The sequence below is a fragment of the Delphinus delphis genome, chromosome 17 (genome assembly GCF_949987515.2).
Source record: "Delphinus delphis chromosome 17, mDelDel1.2, whole genome shotgun sequence".
NCBI lineage: Eukaryota > Metazoa > Chordata > Mammalia > Artiodactyla > Delphinidae > Delphinus > Delphinus delphis.
Window position 1 is genome coordinate 3,108,286 of NC_082699.1, and position 26,349 is coordinate 3,134,634.

The following is a 26,349-nucleotide window of genomic DNA, read 5'->3' on the forward strand; positions in this document are numbered from 1 at the left end:
AACGTTGTACCTCTTGACCACCTTCGCCCATTTCAGCTCCCCACCCCCACCTCTGGCAACCAGCAATCTGTTTTCTGTATCTATGAGTTCATTTTATTGCTGTCGTTGTCTTACATTCCACATTAAGTGAGATCATACGGTGTTTGTCTTCTCTGTCTGATTTATTTCATTTAGCATGATGTGCTCTGGGTCCATCCATGTTGTCACAAACAGCAGAATTTCTTTTTTAGGGCTGAGTAAGATTCCATTGTATATATACATACCAGTGCCTTATGAGGGGCTAGAACATAGCAAACTCTCAACACACGTGGTTGTTCTGAATGAATGTTTAAGCAAGGTAATGTCTATGAAGTTTACTCTAATTAAAAATGGCACAGAGGGCTTCCCTGGGGGCTCAGGGCTTCCTTGGAGGCGCAGGGGTTAAAAATCCGCCTGCCAATGCAGGGGACACAGGTTCGAGCCCTGGTCTGGGAAGATCCCACATGCTGCAGAGCAACTAAGCCCATGCACCACAACTACTGAGCCTGCATGCCACAACTACTGAAGCCCGCGTGCCTAGAGCCTGTGCTCTGCAACAAGAGAAGCCACTGCAATGAGAAGCCCGTGCACTGCAACCAAGTGTAGACCTCGCTCACTGCAACTAGAGAAAGTCCGCATGCAGCAAAGAACGTCCAATGCAGCCAAAAATAAATTTTTTTTTAAAAGGGCATAGAAATGTTAGGAGTTTTAACTAGTCATCTATAACCAGACGATACATGTGTTGTTGATGAGAGTCATGTCCTACCCCGACTGAAGCACACCCACCACTTCCTATTTTGTTCACGATGGAATCTGAACACTTTACGGGTGCCCGGCAGGGAGTGGGCAAGGTGACCTGCCTTTCAGTCTCGTTAAGCTATATTTTTAAAATGCTAGGCAAAGTAGTGGTTTTCTTTCCTTTTTTTTTTTTTTGCGGTATGCGGGCCTCTCACTGCTGTGGCCTCTCCCGTTGTGGAGCACAGGCTCCGGACGCGCAGGCTCAGCGGCCATGGCTCACGGGCCCAGCCGCCCCGCGGCATGTGGGATCCTCCCGGACCGGGGCACGAACCCGTGTCCCCTGCATCGGCAGGCGGACTCTCAACCACTGCGCCACCAGGGAAGCCCTGGTTTGTTATTTTTGCTAATAAATATCTTCTGACATCCAATGAGACTTGAAAGCCAACAGTGTTCTTTCTTCAGATTTTTCTTGTCCTAGAGTGCTGATCTGCATTTCTGTTAGGTATGATTTTCTTGATTCTATTTCATGAGAAAAGTAAATGTTTACAAACCATGCATCTGCATTTTGTAACTTACTTCCGGAAGGCAAAGATACCTTCATCTAACCCTTGCCCTTCATCTATAATGAGTTTTTTGTTTCATTTTGATTTGATTTTTCTTTCAGTTCTGCTACATCAATAGGCAAAGCTTGAAATATTATTTCAGGATCTCTTTGCTGGAAAAGCAAACTAAACATTTCATTTGGTGCTATAGCCCCTGAAGACCCCGTGGGGACAGCGTCACCATTTCCATGCTCACGACTGTTGGGTGCAATAATCCTTCATTATTACTAAACCTTCTGAATTTACTGGTTCTGGGGAGGAAGAGAAAGGTGTAAATATTTGAGTCTTCCCTGCATGTTGCAACTCAACTGCGTCATCGCAGTTCAATGCGTCCTTGAGTCAGTCCATTTGCATAGAGAATAGGGTACTGGGAAAGAAAGCTATCAGTAGTGTCAAGTTTGAATCCGAGAATGATCTTCTGAGTTTAAAAATACATATAGAAGAATGGAGTTCACTCCTATATACCCTCAAAGATTGCTCTGAATGACACCAATGTTTTTATGCTGGTACAGGCTTATGGCGTTTTAGAATTGGAGGTTCTGTTCGGACCCACTCATTTTATAGGTGAAGAATTGGAGGCCCAGAAGGGCCAGTAGCCTGTCAGAGTTCAGGCGGCTTGCTCCTGGCAAAGGTGATGCAGAAATACAGGCCTTGGGATCTGCAGGCCACCTTTCTCTGGACTACAGGTGCTTTGTAATGCTTGCTGATTATTCAGTTTGGAGATTATTCAGGGCTATTGCTTCTCCTCCCAGGTCCTGCATCTATTTCAGAGCATTTGCTAATTGTACCTAATATCGCTGAGAGGTGAGTTACCAGCCAGCCAATTTTGCGCTCTTTCGTGGATTTGGTAAAGGTTTAATAGGAAGGAGGTTTTTTCCTAAGATAAAAATAAACTTTTGGCAAGATTCTGTGGTTTTTATCGATGGCTCCATGGTTTCCTCTCAAGTTAATTAAAAATATTTCAATGTATATGTACCTCTTCTTTATCACACCGACATAGATTCATATCAATATATTACCAGAAATCTGGTAGTAATCTGATTCCAGATAGTATTATCAACTAATGTGCTTCATCCTGTGATGTAAACATTGCATTGCAGTGTGCTTCGTCATCCTACAATAGTGCTTTGCACCACCACGGCCTGGAGACCGCATTTATCACGGTGCCCAGTGACTGCAGCACGGGAAACCAATGGCCCTTCCCTGTCCCGTCCTGCTCTAACAGTGGACAAGGCTGCTTGGTCACCTCCCTTCTTCAAAGCCTCTTCCTCATCTGGGTTTCTAGGGTGTCACGCTCTCCCTCCTCTCATCTCTCCTGCTGTCCCTCCTCGTCTCTCTGACCTTGGACCTCACCTCTGTCACACCCAACTCATTGGCATCAGACACCGACTCTACAGCCTCCACTCCCAAATCTGTGTGTCCAGCTCAGACCTTGGTTCTAAACTCTAATCATATATCCAGTGTTCTATGGGAAATCTCCAAAATATGCCCAAACACACGTTTTTTTTTTGTTTGTTTGTTTTTTTTGGCCACACTGTGTGGCTTGCAGGATCTTAGTTCCCAGACCAGGGATCAAACCTGTGCCCCCTGCAGTGTAAGAGCAGAGTCTTAACCACTGGACCTCCAGGGAAGGCCCCCAAACATACTCTTGATTCTCCAAGACCCCTGCATGCAACAACTTAATCTTCCATTTGTCTTTGACCAAACTCCAACTCACCCTTGATTCTTTTCTTTTACTCTCACCCCTCAAATCCAATCATCAGGAAATTCTCTTGGCTCCACCTTCAAAAGATCCAGAATCTGACCGCTTCTCACCTCTCCCCTCCTATGCTCTGGTCTAAGTCACCACCGTCTTCTTCATTAGACTATTTTAATAGATGCTTAACTCTTCTGCCCGCTTGCCCCCCACCTCCTTTGTCTGTCACCAACACAGCAACCAGAGCGTCATTTTACAGCTCAATTCTAGGTACGTAGTTCCTCTGCTTGGAGCCTCCAACATCATTCCTCTCAGGGCAGACTCTTCTCTGGCAAAAATCACATAATAAGATCCAGGTTAACAAATATGTCACGATATGGATCCAAACCCTAATCCCAGGGATGGGCGGGATGCGGATGGCAGAGCGTGGACGGTGGAGCCGGGTTAAAACATGGTCCAGCTAGAGAACACTTTGATGGTAGAGTTTTTACGCTTCTAGCCGACAATTTTAAGTTTCAGAATTGGGAGACGGGGCGACTTCCTCATCCCTTTGCTTCTTTTTCTTGAATCTGTCCTTCAGTGACCTGAGTGTAAAGCAAGTTCTTGAAGCCAGCTGTTGGGTAAGACAACCTGTCAGAATCTGCGTCCGGCAGGTAGTATCCGTGGCCGCGGAGGGTCGAGCCAGAGAGCTTTGCTGTGGACTCTGCTGCCCTCTCTGGGGTGGAAATGTTTCTGACTTTGTCTCTGTGTTGTTTATTTAATTTGGAATAACTTAGATTTAGCAAAATGTGGTGGTGGCTTGGTGCAGTAACGGAGATGCCGCAAGGAAAATGAACAGTCTTTGGACTTAAAATTACACTGGCTGTGAGGTTTCTTTTTCTGAAAATGTACCTTCTGAAAATAGACCTGATATTTTAAGTCTTTTCAAAAATACATACTCCATATATAAACTTTATGACATTCCTGTATAACTAAACTCAAAACATACTGTCTGCATCTATTCTGTTTAGAACATTGTGTAATGGGTTAAAGTATTGCTTTGTGTGTCATCAACAAATGTTCCCCAACTCGCCAGAGTGATCCTTTTTTTTTTTTTTCTTTTTTAATTATGAAAGACGGGAGGGATAGAGTGGGAGTTTGGGGTTAGTAGATGTAAGCTTTTATATACAGAATGGATAAACAACAAGGTCCTACTGTAGAGCACAGGGAACTATGTTCAGTATCCTGTGATACACCATAAGGGAAAGGAATATGAAAAGGAATGTCTGCATGTGTATAACTGAGTCTCTTTGCTGTACAGCAGAAATTAACACAACATTGTAAATCAACTATACTTCAATTTAAAAAAGACTACAAAAGAAATAACTGCTCTAAACATTTCTAGCAACATGAAACCATATGTAAACTATATATATATATATATATATATACTTTTCAATCTCTTTCCTTTCCCCCTTCTTATTCCAGAGCTTCAGAAGCAACCTCTATTTTCCACTGGGTCTGTACCTTCCTAAAATCTTTACTATTAGTATTACTCTGCAGCAGCTGCCGTAACACAGCACCACAGACTGGGGGGCTTAAACGACAGAACTGTATTTTCTCACAGTTCTGGAGGCTGGACGTCCAAAATCAAGGTGTCAGCAAGTTTGGTTTCTCTTGAGGCCTCTCTGCTTGGCCTGCAGACGACCATCTTCTTGCCATGTTCTCATATGGTCTTTTCTCCCCTGTATCTCTTTGTGTGTCCAAATTACCTATTCTTATAAGGACACTGGTCAGATTGGATTGGGGCCCACACTAGCAGCCTTGTTTTAACTTAATCACCTCTTTAAAGGCCTTGTCTCCAAATACAGTCTCAATCTGATGTTTTTGGGGTAGGGCTTCAACATATGAGTCTGGGGGACACAATTCAGCCCATAACACTATGTATAGATTGAGTATAGACTGACACTCAATCTATACACACATTTTCCTGTGATTTGTTTTTCACTTAGCAATGTAACATGAAGATCTTTCGATGCCTATAGTTGTCCTTTTCACTGACTGCACCATCCCCTAGTTACTTGTTTAACCATCACATTGTCAGTGAACATTTAGGTTGCCTCCAATTACTTGCCAGCATATGCACGATAATATTAATTTATACTCACAAGAAGCACTTTTGAGAGTGACTGCTAACCTCAGCTCTCACTGAGTTTGAATATTATCAATATTTTTTAAAATTCTTATATATTTGATGGGCAAACTTACCATTTTAATATGAATTTCTCGGGCTTCCCTGATGGCACAGTGGTTGAGAGCCCGTCTGCCGATGCAGGGGACAGGGGTTCGTGCCCCGGTCCGGGAAGATCTCACATGCCGCGGAGCGGCTGGGCCCGTGAGCCATGGCCGCTGAGCCTGCGTGTCCGGAGCCTGTGCTCTGCAATGGGAGAGGCCACAACAGTGAGAGGTCCGCGTACCGCAAAAAACAAACAAACAAACAAAAATAACCACATGCATTTCTCTTATAACTAGACAGGTTGAACATCTTTTTGTATGTTCCACCTGTAATTTTGTGATTGTGTCTTGTTAATTGTCTTTTCTATCAGATGCCCATTTCTCTATGGGATAGTTTATCTTTTTCTTGTTCATAATAATTCTTCATATATTATGACTATTTATCCTTCATCTGTTATACATTTTAAAATACTTCTGTCAGGCAGGTACAACTTGTGTTTTAACTTTGTTTGTGTGTGTTTTCTTTTTTTGACCTAGAAAGACTTTACATTCCTATGTGATCAAATCTGACAGCATTTTCCTTTATTTTTATTTATTTACAGTTTTTGGCCACACCATGAGGCATGTAGGAGAATAGTTCCCCAACCAGGGATTGAACCTGTACCCCCTGCAGTGGAAGCGTGGAGTCTTTAACAGTGGACCACCAGGGAAGTCCCTCGTTTGTTTTTTTTTTAATTGAAGTATACTTGATTACCAATGTTGTGTTAATTTCTGCTGTACAGCAAAGTGATTCAGTTATACGTATATATACATTCATTTTTGTATGCTTTTCCATTCTGGTTTACCCCAGGATATTAATTATAATTCCCTGTGCTATACAGTAGGACCTTGTTGGTTATCCAACGTGTTTTCCTCTTAAAGGTTTGCATGTTTTTAGGAATGCCATCTCTACTAAAAGACAATGGCGCTTTTCCTGTATTCCTTTGGTATGAATTAATTACACATATTTCTCCTTTTTATCATGTCACAGTTTTAAACTCTGCAGAGGAACTTGCAGTGAAACATGAAGGTCGTCTCTACTTTTCCATCTCCTGGCTACACACCCACCCCTCCTCCCCTCCCTGGGCAACCAGTGTTCACTATTATTGCCCAGCACCCTAACAGCCTCGCTCATTCACTGTGCATTTAAATGATCCCTGGGTCTCATTATAGAATCATAAATGAGATTGAGGTTCATGTCCATTCATTTCACTGGCTTTTCCATGCAGCAGTATGTCTTAGAAACTTTAAATGTCAGTACAAATAAGTCTACCTTATTCTTTTTAGTTTCTTGGAAACTTTAAATGTCAGTACAAATAAACGTACCTTACTCCTTCTGGTGGTGAAGGCTGTGGCATACCGTTACACTATACTTTATAAACTGTTTCGTTCATGACGAACGTGCAGTCCTTTTCAAATTTGTTTTTGCCACTACCATAATTTCAAAAGGTTGAAGTGTTAGTTTTGTTTTTTAATGTTTAGATTTTAATCTGATATTTATTTTTATATTTAGTATAAGTTGTTTACTCAGCCGTACATTAAACAGCCCATCTTTTCTTTATCAATTTGAAATGCTACTTTATTATATTTTATAATATTATGCCTAATTCTGCTTCTTGACTCATTTTTCTTGTTTTCCTATTGCTATTCCAAGACAATGCTGTTTTAATTATTGAATAATTATTAAATATTTATCTGCTATAGCAAGTTCATTTATATTATGATTTTTTTCCCAGAAAAGGATTCAGGCTGTTCTTGCCATTTGCTTTATTTTCTTAATGAGCTAGAAACAGCATGTCAAAATATGGAGACTTTTGGGAGTCTTTAGGCTGAGAGATTAATTTGTTGGAAGCATTGACTTTTTGGGAATTCCCTGGCGGTCCAGTGGTTAGGACTCCACACTCTCACTGCTGATGGGCCCAGGTTTGATCCCTGGTCGGGGAACTAAAATCTCACAAGCTGCGCAACTAAAAAAAAAAAAAAAAAAGCATTGACTTTTTAGAGTATTGTGCCTCCTGTAATAATAATGGCCTGTCTCTCGCTATTTTTCCTGGTTTTCTTTGCTGTACTTCAATAAAGCTTTCTTTATAATGGCCTGCATGCTTACTTTTAGTTACATTCCTAGGTATACTCCTGTTTTGCTAAATAAATGGGATTCTTTTCCTATTACATTTTATAGTAGGTTATGGCTGTTAGATAGGAAGGTTATTGTTTTCTTTGCATGTTTATCTTACTTCTCATTAAGAAACAGACCTGTCCCAAAGAACTTACAAATTTAATGCAAAGAGAAGTCAATATTTAAGTTAGAATGTAAGAATAATTAGAGGCACAGGTGTGTGATCTGCTCCACAAATTACTTTCAGAGCTCTAAAAGGTTCAAGAAAGCTTATCACAGTTACTGGTGGAGCTACGTGGCCCTTTAAGGAGAGGCAGCTCTCTAAACAATAGGTTATAGTGAATGTTGGCACAGAGATGACACTGAGTATGACATATGCTTAAAAGGATGACTGGCATCTCTTTTTTTTTTTTTTTTTTGGCCACATTGCGTGGCTTGTGGGTTCTTAGTTCCCTGACCAGGGATTGAACCCACACCCTCAGCAGTGAAAGCACAGAGTCCTAACCACTGGATTATCAGGGAATTCCCTGATTGGCATTTCTTGTCAGGTCAGATGAAATCTAAAGACCAGTGTGAACAATGGACAGAAAGGAAGGGGGAGTGTATTACGAAAGCTCCCCAAAGGTCAAGCTGAGTATTTTGGATTTAATCCAATAAATAATGGGACTCATTTTGGGGTTGAAATGTGACATTCAGAACATAGAGTTGGGACTTCCCTGGTGGCACAGTGGTTAAGAATCCGCCTGCCAATGCAGGGGACACGGGTTCGATCCCTGGTCCGGGAAGATTCCCACATGCCGTGGAGAAACTAAGCCCGTGTGCTGCAACTACTGAGCCCGTGTACTGCAACTACTGAAGCCCTTGTGCCTAGAGCCTGCGCTCCACAACAAGAGAAGCCACTGCAATGAGAAGCCCACGCATCACAACGAAGATTAGCCCCTGCTCACCGCAACTAGAGAAACCCCATGTGCAGTAACAAACACTCAACCCAGCCATAAATAAATAAATAAATAAATAAATAAAAATAAATGTATTAAAAAAAGAACACAGAGTTGTAGTTTTGGGGTTTTTGGGGGGGCACACTGGATGCAATCTGGGATCAGGGTAGCCCACTGGAAAACTATTCCAGTAATATAATCTTACAGAGAAAAGGGACTGAAACGAAGATAGAGGTAAATAAGGCATTTTCAAAAAAGAAAAAAAATTAGGACAAAAAATTGAATATGAAGGAAAAGTAAGATATTTACAATATTTTTATCTTAGTTGAACAGAATAACAGCAATATGGTTACCAGAAGTGGGTGGGAAGCTGTTTTAATGAAAGATAATTGTTAAAAAAGACATGACAGGCCCTAAGTAGAGTGACCTGTGCTCAGCGTCACATCAGCAAACCAAGACTTAACACCTAACCTAACCGCAGTTACAACCTCCCCCAGGCCTGTAGTCTCAACTGGTCAGTCTTGAATTTTCAGGTCAGCACCAGTGAGGTATCTGCCACATAGTCCCCTTTTATCCCCTGTAGGTAGGTTCCCTAAGCCTGAAACAGTCCGCTCTTTGCCGCCTTCTGCCTATAAAAGACTTTCATTTTGTGCAGCTCCTTGGAGCTCCTCTCTACTTGCTGGATGGAACGCTGCCTGATTCATGAATTGTTTAATAAAGCCCATTAGAATCTTCAATTTACTCAGCTGAATTTTTGTTAACACAAGAGGAGTTTGGATTAGAACATGTTTAGATAAATATTGAGGTAGTAGAAAAATTTATTTGGTATGAAACTGAATCTGGGTGATTGGTGCACTGAAATAATTCAACAGCATCACACGCTCTTGTTTTTGGAGGAACTCAGCTTGTCCCAATCTGCTTTTTTTTTTTTTTTTTTTTTTTGCGGTATGGGGGCCTCTCACTGTTGCGGCCTCTCCCGTTGCGGAGCACAGGCTCCGGACGCGCAGGCTCAGCGGCCATGGCTCACGGGCGCAGCTGCTCCGCAGGATGTGGGACCTTCCCAGACCGGGGCACGAACCCGTGTCCCCTGCATCGGCAGGCGGACTCTCAACCACTGCGCCACCAGGGAAGCCCGCAGTCTGCTTTTGATTCATGGTGTAGTAAGACTTAATTCCTGTGGGTTTCTACTGATGTGGTTAAAGGTGCTTTGTTTTGTTTTGTTTGTGCTTTGTTTTTGTTTTGTTAATAGTCAAAAATCATTCAACTGGTGAAAAACTATGAACTGGGATGAGTTTACAGAGGAGATGATTTTCTAAAAACTACAATCGTGTTGAAGTTAAGCCCTTTATAAGGGGTATTTTGGTGAAGATATCTGAGAAGGGAGTGAACAGAGGGAGAGATGCTGGGAAACGCCAGGGATAGAAATAATGATTAATTATGAACTCAGAATACACCTTAGAATGACTGCTCTCCTTCATCGTCACACTGGCTTTTTGGCTATAGGCACATGTAACTGCAAAACAGGAAGAAACGTCAACATTCATTGCTACCTAAGTAGACCTAGTGAGTAGTCAAGGGATGTGCTTGTATTTGCGAAAGTGTGCGTGTGTGTGTGTGTGTGCGCGTGTGCGCGTGCAGTCAAACTGAAGAACGGCATGGCAGGTTCTGGTTTCGGGATCTGAGTTTTGGGAGCACAGCATGGGGGAGGGAGCCCTCCAGACAAGAGGGGCCCTTTAGTCCCCTCTGCTCCTCTAAAGGCCGAGGCCCCAGCGCCCCAGCTGTCTTCTTTCTCCATTTCTGCCCCAGGCGAGCAAGTGCTGCACAAGGACAACACAGCCAGGGAGAAGCGTGGGAAATTCCCCCCAAAAGTTCAGTAATGAGCCCAGAATTAACTAACTTTCAACAAGAATTTTCAGGGGAAGAAAGTTAATTTCACTCATCAGATAGATGAGTTTCTCATAAGTATATTTTAAAAATTGAAGACTTTTTTCCTGTGGTACTTAAATAAGGATGAAATGAAGCTCTTCAATCATTTAGGGTTGTTTGTGTGTTTGTTGGCAGATTTCTGTTGGAAGAAGGATGCAGTTCTGACAAAACACTAAAGCTATTGGCAACAGCATGAAAAAGATGATTAGTTTTTGAGCTTTCAGGCAAGAACATTGTTGAATTTAAAAGGCTTTGTCTCACTGGGAGCAAACCAGATTTAGCTGAACAATTAGAATAGTTTGAGCTGCCACCCAGGCTTTCAGATGTCCAGGGAAGAAGTGATTTCCCCTCAAGCCCAATTTTTGAATTGTTTTTATTTTTTCCCCATAAAACAGGCAAAAATGGTATGACTCAGTTCCAACACTCTTATAGGTATTGTCCACATATTTCACCCAGCCCCACCGGGCAGCGTGTCCGATTTGTGCCATCAGCGGCTGACAAGTCTTGTTGACTGCAGTGTCACATGGAGCTTGGAACGCTGAGAGTCTTCACTTGGTGTCCCCCAGGGTACCTGCAGCTTATTGCTTCCTGTGTGTGACTGTTGGATGGGAGAGAACTTGAACTGTGCCATAGATCGGATTTTAACGAGAAAAATAACATTGGAAGAAAGGGAGTGACTGAATGCACCACCAGAATTGTACGGGAAACATTTCCCTGTTCTCATTTCATTTTGTTTATTGCCCCAAATGTGCCACATCCCAAGTACATTTTGTTCAGATATGGTTTATGAAGCCTGTTTTTTTTTAATTAAAAATTTTTTGGCTGCATTGGGTCTTTGTTGCTGCGCGCGGGCTTTCTCTAGTTGCGGTGAGCGGGGGCTGCTCTTCCTTGCGGTGCGCGGGCTTCTCACTGCGGTGGCTTCTCTTGTTGCGGAGCACGGGCTCTAGGTGCGCGGGCTTCAGTAATTGTGGCACGCGGGCTCAGTAGTTGTGGCACGTGGGCTCTAGAGCGCGGGCTCAGTAGTCGTGGTGCACGGGCTTAGCTGCTCCGCGGCATGTGGGATCTTCCCGGACCAGCGATAGAACCCCGTGTCCCCTACATTGGCAGGCGGATTCTTAACCACTGCACCACCAGGGAAGTCACTGAAGTCTGTTTCAATGCAGGGTCCCATCTTGGTGACTTCTTCAAAGGGTTCCTTTTTTTTTTTTTTTTTTAAATATTTATTTATTTATTTGGCTGCTGTGGGTCTTAGTTGCGGCACGCGGGATCTTCGTTGCTGCATGTGGGCTATTTGGTTGCAGTAAGTGGGATCTAGTTCCCTGACCAGGATTGAACCCGGGTCACCTGCTTTGGGAGTGCGGAGTCTTAACCACTGGACCACCAGGGAAGTCCCCAAAGCGTTCCTGTTTGATGGGTTCAGTAGAACCACTGGCACTTAACACCTTTCTCTATAGTCTTTATAGACACACCACAGTTTTGTGACATTTATTTATTTATTGGTCAAATAAATTCACAGGAAGTGTTTAGCATCATAGGTGGTCACTGTGTGATATCTTTGGAGCAATACGTGCACCGTACGTGAGTTCATTCATGATGCTGAACAGTAATCACCCACACAGGACCTAGAACGAGGCTGACAAGTAATGGTATGAATAGGCTGTCTTTCAAGTGTCCTTTAGGTGCTGTGTTTCTCCCACAGTTACCCCATCCCTTCCTGTGTCCTATAGACCAGAGTCCCTGTGCTCAACTCCATCGTCCAGAGCCCATCTCCACGTTAACCCTCCTGGGCTGCTCACCCCCTGGGAGCCAGATTGCTCCAATGTATCCTCTCTCTCTGACCTCCTATGTCCTCCACGAGAAGGTGCAGGTGAGGAGTTTGTATTTTCAGCTCACAGGACGCTGCTTCACACTTCTGTAACTCTGAAGCCAAGGACAGAGGGTTGTTGGCCATTCAGTGGGAGGGGCCTATTCTATTTCCTCAGGTTTTTTGTTTGGTTTTTTTAAGGCCAAGAAACAGTTTTTTAATGCTTAACCCTGTACTGTTACATAGTAGCAACAAGCAATTATAAAATGAAATATACAAAAAATACACAATTTACAATAACTTCAAAAACCGTCTAATGCCATACTGTGAGGAATTTCTTTCTGTTCCTTGTGCTATGTTTTCTTCTACATTTGGAATCTTTTTTTTTTTTTTTTTTGGCATCCTCGTGTTTTTAAAAAGATGACTAAGGTTACCAGCGGGTGAACACTCAGCTTCTGTGGGAAAGTATCTGACTCTGTTCATGCAGAGATAGTTTCATAAATGACATGTGCATATATCTAAACAGATTAGCTGACTTTTGGGCAAGGATATCTTGATCTAGGGATCAGAAAGAACCTTGGACGTAGTTACCTAGCAACAAGCTTTAAATTATAATGAGATTAAGTCAGTTTGCCCAGAATCCAAATGGTATCAGGAACAGACACCTGGCCAGGATTAACCAAAATCTATTAACTTGAAAAGTCCCATAAGTCAAGGTTGCCTTCTTAGGTATAAATAAATATAATGCTTCAAAGAAGATACATAACGTTGATGTCTGAGCCTTTACTGCATCTGAAACTCTGTGGTCGATTGTGTTTATTCTTCTCTTGGTCTTCAGTCTGCCTGTTCATCTCCTCCCTCTCGTCAGCTCTCCCTCCTGATGCCTCTCACATCGGTTTGTCCTTCCACCTTTGTGCTCAGCCCCTCTTGTTTATACTGTCATCACCTCTCACCACACCATTCTCCATATTTGTAGAAATCAGTCCACAAAGAGGAAATGCAAAGTAGTTTGGCTTACACTTTTCAGTTCCTGTTTCTTTTTTTAAAGGTATAGGAGCCTTTTATTTATTTTTAAAATTAATTTATTTATTTGGTTGCAGCAGGCTTGCTCCTTAGTTGTGGCATGTCAACTCTTAGTTGAGGAATGCATGTGGGATCTAGTTCCCCGACCAGGGATCGAACCCAGGCCTCCTGCATTGGGAGCGCTGAGTCCTATCCACTGCGCCACCAGGGACGTCCCTGTTCCTGTTTCTTAGTTCTCTGCACACTGGAATTTCCAGTGAATTTAATTCTCAGGTTCCTAAAGTTCATAGTTAAGACTATTGTGCAGCCAGGAGCTCAGCGGGATTCAGTGGGAAGGATTCATTAATAGTCATACTTTTGTCTGCTCCCCTGTGACCTGGAACACGTGTTTCCTGACTGCCTTTGAGAAAGGATTCCCCCTTCTCTTCATCCATGTCTCTTCCTGAGCTGGGTACCCATGTGTGTCCAGGCAGACGTGCAGGAGTGGTCTGCAGCCTTCCTTCTTCTCTGTGTTATTGTCAGCACCAGCAGGGGTACCTGTTCCTCATGAGAATTGGGGAAACATGGCCACCAATACCTTCTGAAGGTGCAAAATTGGAGTTCTGGTTATTTGACCATTTTCTTTGCCCTGTTAATGGAGTGAATAGCGTTCTTACCAGGAACTAATGTTGACTTTTTAGTCATTAGAAGTTCAGGAAGATTGAAATAATATACACCAAAAAGTTAGGAGCAGTTTGTTCTGATGAATAGTATTAGGGGTGCTTTTTATATTTGCCTTTTTGTTCATATATTTTTTCTTTATTGTCCATCAAGGCCACATATTATTTTTTTAACATCTTTATTGGAGTATAATTGCTTTACAATGTTGTGTTAGTTTCTGCTTTATAACAAAGTGAATCAGCTATTCATATACATATATCCCCATACCCCCTCCCTCTTGCATCTCCTTCCCACCCTCCCTTTCCCACCCCTCTAGGTGGTCACAAAGCACCGAGCTGATCTCCCCGTGCTATGCAGCTGCTTCCCACTAGCTATCTATCTTACATTTGGAAGTGTATAAATGTCCATGCCACTCTCTCACTTCGTCCCAGCTTACCCATTCCCCTCCCCGTGTCCTCAAGTCCATTCTCTACATCTGCATCTTTATTCCTGTCCTGCCCAGAGGTTCGTCAGAATCATTTTCTTTCAAAATTCCATATGTATGTGTTAGCATACAGTATTTGTTTCTCTCTTTCTGACTTACTTTGCTCTGTACAACAGACTCTAGGTCCATCCACCTCACTACAAATAACTCAATTTTGTTTCTTTTTATGGCTGAGTAATATTCCATTGTATATATGTGCCACATCTTCTTTATCCATTCATCTGTTGATGGACACTTAGGTTGCTTCCATGTCCTGGCTATTGTAAATAGAGCTGCAATGAACATTTTGGTACATGACTCTTTTTGAATTATGGTTTTCTCAGGGTATATGCCCAGTAGTGGGATTGCTGGGTCATATGGTAGTTCTATTTTTAGTTTCTTAAGGAACCTCCATACTGTTCTCCATAGTGGCTGTATCAATTTACATTCCCACTAACAGTGCAAGAGGGTTCCCTTTTCTCCACACCCTCGCCAGCATTTATTGTTTGTAGATTTTTTTAAATTTATTTATTTTATTTATTTATTTTTGGCTGCGTTGGGTCTTCATTGCTGCAAGTGGGCTTTCTCTGGTTGCGGCGAGTGAGGGCTACTCTTCGATGTGGTGCGTGGGCTTCTCATTGCAGTGGCTTCTCTTGTTGCGGAGCACGGGCTCTAGGCGCACAGGCTTCAGTAGTTGTGGCATGTGGGCTCAGTAGTTGTGGCTCATGGGCTCTAGAGCACAGGCTCAGTAGTTGTGGCACACGTGCTTAGTTGCTCTGCAGCATGTGGGATCTTCCTGGACCTGGGCTCGAACCCATGTCTCCTGCATTGGCAGGCGGATTCTTAACCACCATGCTACCAGGGAAGTCCTGTTTGTAGGTTTTTTGATGATGGCCTTTCTGACTGATGTGAGGTGCTACTTCACTGTAGTTTTGATTTGCATTTCTCTAATGATTAGTGATGTTGAGCATCTATTCATGTGTTTGTTGGTAATCTGTATATCTTCTTTGGAGAAATGTCTATTTAGGTCTTCTGCCCATTTTTGGATTGGGTTGTTTGTTTTTTTGATATTGAGCTGCACGAGCTGCTTGTTAATTTTGGAGATTAATCCTTTGTCAGTTGCTTCATTTGCAAATATTTTCTCCCATTCTAAGGGTTGTCTTTCCTTTTCTTTTTTTTAGATTTACATCTCTTTATTTTATTTATTATTATAAATTTATTCATTCTATTTATTTATTTTGGCGGCATTGCGTCTTCATTGCTACACATGGGCTTTCTCTAGTTCTGGCGAGCGGGGGCTATTCTTCGTTGTGGTGCGTGGGCTTCTCATTGTGGTGGCTACTCTTGTTGCGGAGCACGGGCTCTAGGCTCTTGGGCTTCAGTAGTTGTGGCACGTGGGCTTAGTTGCTGCACAGCATGTGGGATCTTCCCAGGCCAGGTCTCGAACCCGTGTCACCTGCATCCACAGGCGGATTCTTTTTTTTTTTTTTAACATCTTTATTGGGGTACAATTGCTTTACAATGGTGTGTTAGTTTCTGCTTTATAACAAAGTGAATCAGTTATACATATACATATGTTCCCATATCTCTTCCCTCTTGCGTCTCCCTCCCTCCCACCCTCCCTATCCCCCCCCTCCAGGCTGTCACAAAGCACCGAGCCAATATCCCTGTGCCATGCGGCTGCTTCCCACTAGCTATCTACCTTACTACGTTTGTTAGTGTGTATATGTCCATGACTCTCTCTCGCCCCACAGGCGGATTCTTAACCACTGCACCACCAGGGAGATCCTTAAGGGTTGTCTTTTCATCTTGTTTATGGTTTCCTTTCTTGTGCAAAAGCTTTGAAGTTTCGTTAGGTCCCATTTGTTTCTTTTTGTTTTTATTTCCATTTCTCTAGGAGGTGGGTCAAAAAGGATCTTGCTGTGATTTTCTCCTTCAGTTTGTTAATATAGTGTATCATTGATTGATTTGCATATATTGAAGAATCCTTGCATTCTTGGGATAAACCCCACTTGATCATAGTGTATGATCCTTTTAATGTGCTCTTGGATTCTGTTTGCTAGTAATTTGTTGAGGATTTTTGCATCTATGTTCATCAGTGATATTAGCCTGTAGTTTTCTTTTTTTGTGACATCCTTGTCCTGTTTGGGTATCAGGGTGATGGTGGCCTCATAGAATGAGTTTGGGAGTGTTCCTCCCTCTGCTATATTTTGGAAGAGTTTGAGAAGGATAGGTGTTAGCTCTTCTCTAAATGTTTGAATAGAATTCACCTGTGAAGCCATCTGGTCCTGGGCTTTTGTTTGTTGGAAGATTTTTGATCACAGTTTCAATTTCAGTGCTTGTGATTTTTCTCTTTATATTTTCTATTTCTTCCTGGTTCAGTCTCGGAACATTGTGCTTTTCTAAGAATTTGTCCATTTCTTCCAGGTTGTCCATTTTATTGGCATATAGTTGCTTGTAGTAGTCTCTTATGATCCTTTGTATTTCTGCAGTGTCAGTTCTTACTTCTCCGTTTTCATTTCTAATTCTGTTGATTTGAGTCTTCCCCCTTTTTTTCTTGATGAGTCTGGCTAATGGTTTATCTATTTTGTTTATCTTCTCAAAGAACCAGCTTTTAGCTTTATTGATCTTTACTATCATTTCCTTCATTTCTTTCTCATTTATTTCTGATCTGATCTTTATGATTTCTTTCCTTCTGGTAACTTTGGGGTTCCTTTTGTTTTTCTTCCTCTAATTGCTTTAGGTGTAAGTTTAGGTTGTTTATTTGAGATTTTTCTTGTTTCTTGAGGTAGGATTGTATTGCTATTAACTTCCCTCTTAGAACTGCTTTTGCTGCATCCCATAGTTTTTGGGTCAGTGTATTTTCTATGTCATTTGTTTCTAGGTACTTTTTATTTCCTCTTTGATTTCTTCAGTGATCTCTTGGTTATTTAGTAGCGTATTGTTTAGCCACCATGTATTTGTATTTTTTACAGTTTTTTTCCTGTAATTGATATCTAGTCTCATAGCATTGTGGTCGGAAAAGATACTTGGTATGATTTCAATTTTCTTACATTTACCAAGGCTTGATTTGTGACCAAAGATATAATCTATCCTGGATAATGTTCCTTGAACACTTGAGAAGAAAGTGTATTCTGTACAAATTGGAAAGAAGAAGTAAAACTGTCACTGTTTGCAGATGACATGATACTATACATAGAGAATCCTAAAGATGCCACCAGAAAACTATTACAGCTAATCAATGAATGCGGTAAAGTTGCAGGATACAAAATTAATGCACAGAAATCTCTTGCATTTCTATACACTACTGATGAAAAATCTGAAGAGAAATTGAGGAAACGCTCCCATTTACCATTGCAACAAAAGGGATACAACACCTAGGAATAAACCTACCTAAGGAGACAAAAGACCTGTATGCAGAAAACTATAAGACACTGATGAAATAATTAAAAATGATACCAACAGATGGAGAGATATACCATGTTTTTGGATTGGAAGAATCAATATTGTGAAAATGACTATACTACCCAAAGCAATCTACAGATTCAATGCAATCCCTATCAAATTACCAGTGGCATTTTTTACGGAACTAGAACAAAAAAATCTTAAAATTTGTTTGGAGACACAAAAGACCCTGAATAGCCAAAGCAGTCTTGAGGGAAAAAAACGGAGCTGGAGGAATCAGGTTCCCCTACCTCAAACTATATTACAAAGCTACAGTAATCAAGACAATATTGTACTGGCACAAAAAAAGAAACATAGATCAATAGAACAAGATAGAAAGCTCAGAGATAAACCCACGTACCTATGGTCAACTAACCTATGACAAAGGAGGGAAGGATACGCAATGGAGAAAAGACAGCCTCTTCAATAAGTGGTGCTGGGAAAATTGGACAGCTACATGTAAAAGAATGAAATTAGAACACTCCCTAACACCATACACAAAAATAAACTCAAAATGGATTAGAGACCTAAATGTAAGACCAGACACTACAAAACTCTTAGAGGAAAACATAGGAAGAACACTCTTTGACATAAATCACAGCAAGATCCTTTTTGACCCACCTCCTAGGGAAATGGAAATAAAATCAAAAATAAACAAATGGGACCTAATGAAACTTAACAGCTTTTGCACAGCAAAACAAGACGAAAAGACAACCCTCAGAATGGGAGAAAATATTTGCAAATGAATCAATGGACAAAGGATTAATCTCCAAAATATATAAACCGCCCATGCAGCTCAATATTAAAGAAACAAACAACCCAATCCAAAAATGGGCAGAAGACCTAAATAGACATTTCTCCAAAGAAGACATACAGATGGCCAAGAAGCACATGAAAAGCTGCTCAACATCACTAATTATTAGAGAAATGCAAATCAAAACTACAATGAGGTATCACCTCATACCAGTTAGAATGGGCATCATCAGAAAATCTACAAACAACAAATGCTGGAGCTGGTGTGGAGTAAAGGGAACCCTCTTGCACTGTTGGTGGGAATGTCGATTGACACAGCCACTATGGAGAACAGTATGGAGGTTCCATATAAAACTAAAAATTGAATTACCATATGATCCAGCAATCCCCCTACTGGGCATATATCCAGAGAAAACCATAATTCAAAAAGTCACATGCACCCCAATGTGCATTGCAGCACTATTTACAATAGCCAGGTCATGGAAGCAACCTACATGCCCATTGACAGACGAATGGATAAAGAAGATGTGGTACATATATACAATGGAATATTACTCAGCCATAAAACGGAACAAAATTGGGTCATTTGTAGAGACGTGGATGGAACTAGAGACTGTCATACAGAGTGAAGTAAGTCAGAAAGAGAAAAGCAAATATCGTATGTTAGCACATATATGTGGAACCTAGAAAAATGGTACAGATGAACCGGTTTGGAGGGCAGAAATTGAGACACAGATGTACAGAATAAACGTATGGACACCAAGGGGGGAAAGCGGTGGGGGGGTGCTGGTGGTGGTGTGATGAATTGGGCGATTGGGATTGATATGTATACACTGATGTGTATAAAATTGATCACTAATAAGGACCTGCAGTATAAAAAAATAAATAAAATAAAATTCAAAAATAAAAAATAAATAAATTTACCATAAAAGTAAAAAAAAGGTGTATTCTGTTGATTTTGGATGGAACGTCCTATAAATATCAATTAAGTCCATTTTGTTTAATGTGTCATTTAAAGCTTGTGTTTCCTTATTTATTTTCATTTTGGATGATCTGTCCATTGGTGAAAGTGGGGTGTTAAAGACCCCTACTATTATTGTGTTACTGTCGATTTCCCCTTTTATGGCTGTTAGCATTTGCCACTTTTATTGAGGTGCTTCTATGTTGGGTGCATAAATATTTACAATTGTTATATCTTCTTCTTGGATTGATCCCTTGATTGTTACGTAGTGACCTTCTTTGTCTCTTCTAATAGTCTTTATTTTAGTCTATTTTTTCTGAAATGAGAATTGCTACTCCAGCTTTCTTTCGATTTCCACTTGCATGGAATATCTTTTTCCATCCTCTCACTTTCAGTCTGTATGTGTCCCTAGGTCTGAAGTGTGTCTCTTGTAGACAGCAAGTATACGGGTCTTGTTTTTGTATCCATTCAGCCAGTCTATGTTTTTTGGTTGTAGCATTTAATACATTTACATTTAAGATAATTATTGATATGTATGTTCCTATTACCATTTTCTTAATTGTTTTGGGTTGTTTTTGTAGGTCTTTTCCTTCTTTTGTATTTCCTGCCAGAGAAGTTCCTTTAGCATTTGTTGTAAAGCTGGTTTAGTGGTGCTGAGTTCTCTTAACTTTTGCTTTTCTATAAAGGTTTTAATTTCTCCATTGAATCTGAATGAGATCCTTGCTGGATAGAGTAATCTTGGTTGTAGGGTTTCCCCTTTCATCACTTTCAATATGTCCTGTTACTCCCTTCTGGCCTGCAGAGTTTCTGCTGAAAAATCAGCTGATAACCTTATGGGGATTCCTTTATATGTTATTTTTTATTTTTCCCTTGCTGCTTTTAATATTTTTTTCTTTGTATTTAATTTTTGTTAGTTTGATTAATATGTGTCTTAGTGTGTTTTTCCTAGGGTTTATCCTGTATGGGACTCTCTGTGCTTCCTGAACTTGGGTGACTATTTCCTTTCTGATGTTAGGGAAGTTTTCAACTATAATCTCTTCAAACTTTTTCTCAGACCCTTTCTTTTACTCTTCTTCTTCTGAGACCCCTATAATTCAAATGTTGGTGCATTTAGTGCTGTCCCCGAGGTCTCTGAGATTGTCTTCAATTCTTTTCATTCTTTTCTCTTTATTCTGCTCCTTGGCAGTTATTTCCACCATTTTGTCTTCCAGCTCACTTATTCGTTCCTCTGCCTCAGTTATTCTGTTATTGATTCCGTGTGGTGTATTTTTCATTTCATTTATTGTGTTGTTCATCTCTGTTTGTTTGTTCTTTAGTTCTTGTAGATCTTTGTTAAACATTTCTTGTATTTTCTCAATATGTGTTTCCATTCTATTTCCGAGATTCTAGATCACCTTTACTATCATTACTCTAAATTGTTTTTCAGGTAGATTGCCTATTTCCTCTGCATTTATTTGGTCTTGTAGGTTTTTACTGTGCTCCTTCATCTGTGACATTTTTTTGCCATCTTTTTTTTTTTTTTTTTTTTAATGTGTGGGATTGTGTTCCTGTCTTACTGGTTGTTTGGCCTGAGGTTTCCAACACTGGAGTTTGTAGGCTGTTGGGTGGAGCTGGGTCTTGGTGCTAAGATGAGGATCTCTGTGAGACCTCACTCTGATGAATATTCTCTGGGGTCTAAGGTTCTCTGTTAGTCCAGTGGTTTGGACTTGGAGCTCTCACTGCAGGAGCTTCAGCCAGACACCTGGGTCGTGACCCAAGATCCCACAAGCTACGTGGGGTGGCAAAAAAAAAAAAAAAAGAACAATAACAAAGTAAAAAATAAAATTAGACTAGGAAACTAACAGATATGTTAGTAAGAATGTGAAAATAAAAATATAGATGAATCAACCAACCAATCAATCAACAACCAAAAGGTACATCAGTACCACAATAGTAAAAAAAGAGGAGGAGGGAAAAGAAAAAAAAGGTGGGGGGGAAGGTCTTGGCTGTGGAGGGCGGGGCCTAAGCAATGGCGAGATTTGGGGGGGGGGGTGGGGCCAATGCTCAGGACCCACAGAGGTGGAAAAGGCCCTGGGGGCTGCGGGCAGTGGGGCTTAGGCCCAAGGAGCAGAAGGGGCTCAGGGTGCCTCCCACCCTGGTCTCAGAGGGTGGGGGACTCACCTGCGAGCCCAGCAGGCTTCCTGGGCTCGAGTGCTCGGGGCAGATACCCTCCTCTCTGCTTCTGTTCCTCCAGTCTGGGAGGGCCCCTCCCACCTGCCTCTCCTGATCTCCCTGGCTTCCCTCTTATGCCCCCAGGACCAATGTGGTGCGGGTCAGGGCTTGGAGGGCAGGGGACCCGCCTGCGAGCTCAGCAGCCCCCCTGGCCTGAGTGGGCGGGGCTATGCCCCTCTCCTGCTCCTCTTGGATGGCCCCTCCCACCTGCCTCTCCTGACCTCCCCCGCCTCAGGGACGCGGATCTTGCCTGGCCTCCACTCCTCCTCCCCCCTCACTCCCCCTATACCCTACTGGTTCACTTTGGGGTTCCTCCCGACTCCTTGGGGGTCAGAGTCTCCCCCCAGCGGCCGGCGGGCACCCTAATTGTGGGGAGAAGCTAACTCTGCATCTTCCCACACCGCCATCTTGACTCCACCCCTCTTTAACTTTTAAACAAATCAAATTTAAAGATTAAAAAAAAAAAGGATGGGCTTCCCTGGTGGTGCAGTGGTTGAGAGTCCGCCTGCCAATGCAGGGGACACGGGTTCGTGCCCTGGTCCGGGAAGATCCCACATGCCGCGGAGCGGCTGGGCCCGTGAGCCATGGCCGCTGAGCCTGCGTGTCCGGAGCCTGTGCTCCGCAACGGGAGAGGCCACAGCAGTGAGAGGCCCGCGTACCACAAAAAATAAAAATAAAAAAAAAGGATGAAACTACATGACTCAGAAAGCATATGATCTATATACTAGAACTAAAATAAATTCATCAGTAATTGTGTATTAAATCCATGCTTGGCGCACAGAGAGAAGAAAAAAAGAATGTTTTGAAACTCAGATTGAACTAGTAAATTATTGAATGATTCACGGTAAGTTGACATCCCTAGCTGTTGCCTGGACACACACTCTTAATTGTGACTATCCCCTCATGACTCAGAAAACTTAAATGCAAACAGAATCAAACAAATATAGTCAATTTGAGGTTACACCTTCTCCTAAAAGATTGGTTACTTGTTTAAGACATCAATTCTCTGGCTATCCTTTCCCCTTCCAGGGAAATTAATCCCTGCAGCAACCCCAGCCTGGTCTGCCCCTGCCACGGACCACTCACCAGTTGTTGACGCCCACACTGCTCACCCTTTCCTCACTCTCCTTTCTGGAAATTCTCTCCATCTCAAATGCTTCCTCCCTATGAAAACTTCTGAACCCCACGTCAGTCTGTGATTTCCTCGGATGTATGGGCTGCTGCCTACTCTTCTTGTCACCAAGCACCAGGAGATGCTTCACACCAGGTGCCCAGGGCATGTTTCTTGAGGGAATCTCTCTGTTATCTAGTACAGGGAGGCTGTGTTTCTCTGACTGTTCTCTGCATTTTTATGGGGACATGCACATATTTCTCATCTTCTCTCACGGATTATAAGGTCTTGCAGAGCAGCTCTATTTGTTCTTGTATTCACATGTGCAGAAAGAAGCGGTCGGGGGAAGAGACAGGTGTGAAGCAGGTGGGGGCGGGGAGCCTGGTTGGTCAGAAGTCTCTTCTAGAAGGTGATGCCCAGCAACGAGTAAGACCCATGATTTGTGGTGAGGAGTTGGAATTTCCAGAGGCATCCAACAGACTGTAACCTTGTGTAGACATTCAGTTCGCCATTACATTTCCAGACTTGCAGAGAGCAGGTACCTTAATAAATATTTCTTATATGAACCAATAAATGAGACAAAAAGCAGCATGATTTGTACAGAAAATGACAAGCCTTTCTGTGGTGCAGGCTGGAAGCAGTAAAATGATGTGACTTACGGGTCGGGTTCCCGTCAAGGAGGTGTTACCTGCCGGGAAACTGCCCTGCACCGAGAAAGGGTGCCGAGGACAGTGGCAGGGGCAGAGGTGGGGTTGTACTGATGACCTGAGACTAGTGCTAAGGCCAGAATCCAGCAGGTCTAGTCTGACAGTACCAAGAAGGATCATAAAGCTTTTGCAACAGACCCAGCCTGAGAGTGGGTAGTTGGCTGGAGAGAAGGCAAGACATTTGAGAAAATCAGCACATTTTGATAATTGATTAGATATAGACAGAGAGGGGGGAGTGAAGTAAACAAGGATCATTTTTTAAAAATTTATTTTATGGACGTATACTTTGATTGACAATGTGTTAATTTCTGCTGTACAGCAACGTGATTCAGTTATACATATATATATATTCTTTTTCATAATGGTTTATTACAGGATATTGAATATAGTTCCCTGCGCTATACAGTAAGGACCTTGTTGTTTATCCATCCTACATATAATAATTTGCATCTGCTAATCCCAAACTCCCAATCCATTTCTCCTCCACTCCATCCCCCTTGGCAACCACGAGTCTGTTTTCCACGCCTGTGGGTCTAAAATGATGATCCTTTAAATGGTGGTTCCATTAAGTTAAGAGGATAGAAAGAGCAGCACTTTGATGGGGGAGTCTGGTGAGAGGTAAGAAGGAGCTGGGGAAAGAGACCTACGTGGGCTGGAGGCTGCAACAGTGAGCGCTGAATAAATGATTGCTGACTCGAATTAAATTATAAAGAAGCCAGATGTCCTTTACTTTTTCCCCATCTGTGAGTCTGAAACAGGGAAGTGCTGGATGCTAAGGCCAATGTGTGCCGTTAAAATAAACCCTTTAGAGCAGGTTTTGATCAAATGAGTGATAGGATGCTGTGGGTACCACCTTTAAAGTAAATGTCAAGATATGTGCTTAATGGTAGCCACTTGACGGATCAGAGATGAACGTTCTGCTTGATACAGGCTCCCTGATTGCTTCAGAGCTCCTTGGAAGGGCAGCAGGTAACCAGTCAAAACCTGTCTGATGAGGGAAGCACACGATTTTTATTGTCCTTGTACAGGGCAGCTAGACTGTCATTAAACTACAGACAGTCTCAATTTCCCTTTGGAGCCCCAGAAGACAGACTCATTAACTTTTTAAGAACTTTTTTCCTTTGTAACCTTCAGAGAAATGCCAGCAATTATCAAAAAGGTGGACCCACAGACCAAGCAATCTGAAGACAAATGCAACACCAAGAGCTTTTGGAAGCATATAATTTACTGAAATTTAATATAAGAATTTAAATATATTTCCTTTTTAAATTGAAGTATAGTTGATTCACAGTATTCACAATACAGAAGCTCCTTGCCTTTGCCTAAGGAACACCATCCCTCGTCACTGCATGAAAGCCCTTCACCTCTGGCCGCTCTCCCACTGGTATTCCCACTCTCTGGCCAAGCCAAATCCCTCCACTTCCCTGTGCGTCCACGCTCTCTCTTGCTTTGACCCATTCTGCTCCCGACATGGAGAGTGCCGCCCCCCATCTTGCTGTGCCAGTTCAAGGAGCGGCTCCACATAGAATTTCTAGCCCTTCCGGTGGGTCCCTGCCTGGGGCTCTAGCCACGCCCACGTCTTATTCCAGCGCTCATCACCATGCCTGCCTATTTGTCTGGGTCCCTGACGAGACTGTCAGCTCCTCCAGGAGGCAGCAGGGGAGTATGAATGAATGAATGAATGAATAAACGAGCTCCAACACTGTCCCTTCCTCTCATAGACCTGACTGCAGGAGCTGATCACAGTGAGAATTTTCACTGTCTCATCTAACGTGCACAGCTGTCCAGCGAGGTTGGCATTCTGACGGTGCCCATGTTAAGGATGAGGGAACGGAGGCTCAGAAATGTTCAGCGATTTGCCCCGGGGTCACGGCCCGTGAGGTCAGCGCTGGGACGGCTCCTGAGCCGGAAGCCGCGTCATGGTGCTGCTGCTCCTGGCTCACTCTGACCACCGGGTTGCTGCCTTCTTTCTACCTTGACTGGAATGTATGAAACAGTGACAGACGGCGAGGGGGAAGCAGCTGTTTTCAAGGCCAAAAAGTAGATTACAGATCATAAAACTCAAATTGTAGGAGAGGGGCATTGACTCATTACGTCCTTCTTGTACACAAAAGTGTGCGTGTCGATCACCACCAGTCATTCCCACCAGCGCCACCTGAGGCAGAGCCAAGCATCACTCATCGTCTGTCGTGATTTGTGAGTCTGTACGTGCTGCACTGCGGACCTGTACCAGAGAGCGACGAAATATTCCAAGGGTCCAATGATCTGCTCGCTTGGCTTTAGCCGTTACTTATCTGAGTACTTTTCCAGCCCCACCTCTTTCTTCTCTCCTTTCTGAGACTAGGTGATGGGAATGTAAGGGCTGTAGTGATTTTTTATTTTTAACTTTTTTTTAAACATCTTTATTGGAGAATAATTGCTTTACAATGGAGTGTTAGTTTCTGCTGTATAACAAAGTGAATCAGCTGTATGCATACGTATATCCCCATATCTCCTCCCTCTTGCGTCTCCCTCCCACCCTCCCTATCCCACCCCTCTAGGTGGTCACAAAGCACCGAGCTGATCTCCCTGTGCTGTGCGGAGCTGTAGTTCTTATCCCACAGGGAGAAGGGCCCTGAGGCTCTGTTCATTTATTTATTTATTATTACTTAAAACAATTTTTTAATGTTAATTTTTTAAAGTTTATTGGAGTATAGTTGATTTACAATGTTGTGTTGGTTTCAGGTGTACTGCAAAGTGATTCAGTTATACATATACATATATTCATTCTTTTTTAGATTCTTTTCTTTTAGATATACGTTATCATAGAATATCGAGTAGAGTTCCCTGTGCTATACAGTAGGTCCTTGTTGTTTATCTATCTTATATATAGTAGTGTATGTGTGTATGTGTGTGTGTGTGTGTGTGTGTGTGTGTGTTCATCCC

The 26,349-nt window shown here is 42.4% G+C and overlaps 1 long non-coding RNA gene across 5 annotated transcripts in view; it reads right to left on the reverse strand.

Moving 5' to 3' along the window:
- The window catches only part of LOC132440433 (uncharacterized), a 74,926-nt gene that overhangs the window by 29,762 nt on the left and 18,815 nt on the right, over positions 1-26,349 (reverse strand). For all 5 annotated transcript variants that reach the window (XR_009522576.1, XR_009522574.1, XR_009522573.1 and 2 more), the window contains exon 3: positions 5,302-5,470. This is a non-coding gene — a long non-coding RNA (uncharacterized lncRNA). The remainder of the gene's footprint in view (positions 1-5,301; positions 5,471-26,349) is intronic.